Genomic DNA, 4,887 nt, shown 5'->3' with positions numbered 1-4,887 from the left:
TGTCTATGGGATTTTTCAGGCAAGAATACTGGAGTGCGTTGCCATTTCCTTCTGCAGGGGATCTTCCCAACCCAGGGATTGAACTTGCGTCTTCTGTGTTACCCCCATGTCTACTGCATTGCAGGTGGATTCTTTACCTGCTGAGCCATCTGGGAAGCAAGAAAATCTACTAAATTTCAGTCACAACAACAACAAAAAATCTATGACCCTAGAGTGCACCTGGTCTTAACTGGAATATTACACCTCTCAGAGAAATAGGATCCTTTGTTTAAGAATTCCAGTTTAGATAACATGGTAATCATGTGTCCCTTTGGTCACTGATAAGCTCTGTGCTTATTAGTATGCTAGCTAAGAGTTGGATACGACTGAGCGACTTCACTTTCACTTTTCACTTTCATGCTTTGGAGAAGGAAATGGCAACCCACTACAATGTTCTTGCCTGGAGAATCCCAGGGGTGGGGGAGCCTGGTGGGCTGCAGTCTATGGGGTCGCACAGAGTTGGACATGACTGAAGCGACTTAGCAGCAGCAGCAGCAGCAGCTGGCTTTATTGGAGGGGTCCCACCAATATGTGTAATGTTTGACTTTTCTCATTACTGAAACCAATGGGGATGCATCCCTCTTCTAAGTTTCCTGGACTATCCAAGGAGGAAGCACATGCTGAGGATTAGTGTATTGAATGACTCCTCCCTGGACTTTGAATCTTAAGTGACAGACTAAAGACATAGGGACATCTAGAGGTCATGTTAATTACAGCAATTGAGAGGCGTGAATCATATTATTCTTGTGATATGTTCCTACTGTCTACCCTACCAGACACTTGTTGTCTTTTAATGAATTAAAATACATATTCAAGGTATTGGCTATTTATCCAGCTGATAAGACTATAGAGACACAGTAAACTAAAAGTTAAAAATTATTAGATCTCATGTGAAATTTGTAATTGTAAAAAAATTTAATGAAAATGCAAGATTTCCTTACAAAATTTAGAGTTGAAATATTTGACCTGAAAAATTGGACTTGGGCCTCAAGGAGAGAAAAGGGAGACTTGAGTGCTTTTGCAAAAGTCCCCAATTCCTCTTATAGGCATTTTAAATTTTGTGATCTATGCTGCATGCTATATGCATGTTCCTAGTTAGAATTAGCTAAGATTCCTGGTTTATTTGCAGAAAGTTCATATTTAACTTTCTAAACAAATGTTTTGGTTAAAGGAGAAAGTTGGGGGTGAGTTGGGATAGTATCACAAAGGGTAGGAGGAAGAGACCAGTGGAGGGATAGAATACATATCTGTCAAGTCTGTCTTGCTCCAGGGACCATTGGACCCAAAAGAAAACCTACAGTCCAAAGTTTCATCCTCATGAGAGACATAAGGACATTGTGCTTAAGCAGAGCTGCCTGGAATTCATCTGAGAAATGGTGCCAAAGTAAGAGGCAAGCTTCTCTGGTGTGTCAGCCATAAAGAATCTGCCTGGTTCGATCCCTCGGTCAGGAAGATCCCTTGGAGGAGGGCACCAGCAACCCACTCCAGTATTCTTGTCTGGAGAATCCCAAGGACAGAGGAGCCTGGTGGGCTAGAGTCCATAGGCTCACAAAGAGTCAGATGCAAATGAAGCAACTGAGCAGGCACACACAAGTAAGAGGCAGGGCCATTTTTCTTGCCCCACTTCCCATTTTCAAACATATCATCCAGCACATATTTGATTTCCAAGGTATCAAGCAGCAAGAGAATGGATGACAATGAAAAGAATATTGGGGCACAAGCAGGCAAAGAAGAGTCCAGAACAAAATGGTGAGCAGATTTCTGTTTTATTGTTTCATTTGAGGCTGCAGATGCAAGGAGATTAGCTGGGGAGTGAGTTAGAGTCTGTGGTTTGGGGATTCCAGGGCAGACAGCCCAACTGGTGTCAAAGGTCAGAAGACAGATTCTTGGGAGCAGATTCAGGTTTCCGGATCCCAGGACAGGGAGTCACTCCAGCCCAGAGTTCAGACCTCACCTGGGACCTCTCAGGCAATCCCAGGAGGAGGAGGAGGAAGTGTTTGTCCATTTGTTGTCCCCAGGTCGGCTCTTCTTGGCTCAGCGTCCACTTCAGCAGCAGCCGCCTCCAGAGGACTGACCACTCCCTCCTCCGCAGCACCCGGAGCCCCCCGAGGGATGGCTGCAGCAGTCAGACCTCTGGGGTCTGCAGTGGTGGGACCTGCGGCGCCTGTGGTGGCTCAGGCAGCAGCCCCCAGACCCGGAGCTGCAGCAGCCCCCGGAGCTGGAGCCACAGCAGCCCCCGGAGCTGACACCACAGCAAGAAGAGACTGGGGGGCACTTTGGGGGGCATTTAGGGGTGGGGCACTTGGGGGCACACTTGGGAGGGGGCTGGCACTGCTGCTGGTTCTGCTGGCAGGACATCTTGGTGGACGTGTTCAGGAGCTGAGGGAGAGACAGATGGCAGGTCAGACCAGCACACAGAGACCTCCTTTATGGACTTCCACCATCTTGCCTTTCCCCCACATTCTAAAAGCCTGGTCAAGTAACTCGTGGAGAAATTATCTCTAAAATGTAGTTTTTCAAGTGCTTTTCACTATCATTTGAAATTTGGGAGCTTTTCATAAAACAGACATAGGTTGTCTTCTTTCAACAAAGCAAGACATAAAAGTCAACTAACTAAATTGACAAACTTGCCCAAAGTCAAGGTCCTTTCTTTGGAGAAGGCAAAATTGACCTTCACAAAGTCTGACTCAAGCTCACTCTACACCACTTAGAATTCTGATAATGTCCAGTCTAGGAGACAGTTTAGAGCAGCAGTACTCTCTGCTAAGGAAGTACTAAAGATTCCCTTCTGGAGGAACTTCCCAGATAGCTTTCCAGAGACACGTGTTATTATCAGATCATATATCATATATAATTTCATAATTATGCTTATGTATTTGGGTTAATCAGCCCATATGTTGGCCCTTTGCAATTCTGTTTATATATCATCTATCTATATCTGTATTTATCTATGTATATGCTTGGCTTCCCAGGTGGCCCTAGTGGTAAAGAACCGCCGACTGATTCAGTAGACATTAAGAGGGGCAGGTTTGATCCCTGGGCAGGGAAGATCCCCTGAAGAAGAAATAATAAATCACTCCAGTGTTCTTGCCTGGAAAATCCCATGGGCAGAAGAGCCTGGTAGGCTCAAGTCTATAGGGTCGAAAGAGTCAGACCTGACTAAAGCGACTTAGCACACATAGCACGCATGCTTATATATATATATACACACGTGTATATATATATACATGAGTATATATACATATATATGCATGCCTATATATGCAAGCATATATGTATATCTCTATATATACATATATAAAATGGAGTTACTAAATCATTTTAGCGAGAAGTGAGCTCCAAACCTAATCAAGAGATTAGGTTAGAAGTGAGCTCCAAACCTAATCAAGTTGGATGTGAAACTAGGTTTTCCAGTCTAGTGAAACTAGGCTTGGTTATGCACTCTTTACAACACACAACCCCTTCCATTTTTTACATCTTAGCAGGTGAATTTCAACTTGTTAATCATTATTCAACTCAGGAGCTTCTGGTACTGATGCCAGGCAGCACTCCTGACCAAGTAAGTGACACTTGGTGAGGGTGAGGCCCTTGGATCTATGTTTTTATCTAACCCCAAATACGCTGCCCCTGGTCTCCATTGTTTGAAAAATCACTCTGACCCTAGTAGAGGCTTTGGAGCAGAAACACAGCTGGCTTCTCCAAGGTAATAGCTTCCTTATGAAAGTATTGACTTATCTAAAACCTGAGAAACTCAAAAAGATACAGAACTAACTTAGAGCGCAGAGCATAGACACACAAATGCCATCTCCTGCCTCACAGCTCATCCATCATCAGGTTTCTAGATTTTTGCTCCCTCTCGGGATCCACCCCCATTCTTGCCATCCGCAAGGCCCTGCCCCTGGCCCTCCCCTCTGGTCTGAACATCCTCTGTGGAAGGCCCTGCTCTGGCTCCCAGTGGGCACTTACCAGTGTCCAAGCAGCACAGGGTCTGTCAACACCTCAGGAGAGGAGTGGATGGAGGTGCTCTGTCCCTAAGGCCTTTTATCCTCGTCTTGGGCCCTTCCCTCAGGTGTGAGGCATGACCTGGGCATGAGAGGACTGCCTCCTGCCAGCCACATGGCTCCTGTGACAAGTGATGACTGGTGGCTCCTTCCTGCCTCCCTCATCAATGGAGCTCAGAAAAGTTGCTCGCAGTTAAAAATATGGTCAACAGAAATAGGATTGAATTCCTCCCATCATCTGCCACCTTATTATCCTTAGTGGTACCTGCCTTTCAGTCTCTTTCTTGGAGCTTGGTCCTCCATACCTTCCTGGTTTTCCTCCTATGACCGTAATTCATTAGTTCCAGACCTTCTCATTTGCACAAAAAAATGCTGATGTCTCCAGGGTTTTCACTGTGCCATTGGGAGTGAATGTACCTGTGTACACCTGTGTGTCTATGTCTGCACTTGTTTTCTAAGTGCGGTGTGTGTATTCGGTGTATGTTTTGTGGAGCTCACATTCCAAAATAGATTTACCTCTTAAAATCAACTCAAGCTTGGAAAAATTACTCAGAAGTTAGGTTTATGTCTCTGGAACCAGACTTCCTGAGCATGAATTCTAGCTCCAACACTTACTATTTAGATATAATAACTTAGGGCAAATTGTTTAGCTTCTCTGCCTTTGTTTCCTTATCAATATAGTGATTTTAATAACTTCTACTTCATGAGTTTCTTAGGAGAATCAAATAAGATAACATATGTAAAGCTCATAGAACTTTGCCTTGCACATTTCATACACACCAAAAGCTATCATCATAGTTATCATCAACATCATTTTCCTTAATTACCTTCTTAGATGCATGCTGTG

The 4,887-nt window shown here is 44.5% G+C and overlaps 1 long non-coding RNA gene across 1 annotated transcript; it reads right to left on the bottom strand.

Moving 5' to 3' along the window:
* Positions 1-1,789: 1,789 nt before the first annotated feature.
* On the bottom strand, positions 1,790-4,055 carry LOC114117602 (uncharacterized). Its single transcript, XR_006060725.1, has 2 exons — positions 4,006-4,055; positions 1,790-2,418 (listed from the first exon to the last, which is right to left on the bottom strand). It is a non-coding gene; the product is annotated as an uncharacterized LOC114117602 (long non-coding RNA).
* Positions 4,056-4,887: the final 832 nt, after the last annotated feature.

The sequence above is a fragment of the Ovis aries genome, chromosome 1, assembly GCF_016772045.2.
Source record: "Ovis aries strain OAR_USU_Benz2616 breed Rambouillet chromosome 1, ARS-UI_Ramb_v3.0, whole genome shotgun sequence".
NCBI classification, from domain to species: domain Eukaryota; kingdom Metazoa; phylum Chordata; class Mammalia; order Artiodactyla; family Bovidae; genus Ovis; species Ovis aries.
This window is presented reverse-complemented; position numbering and strand designations above follow the sequence as displayed.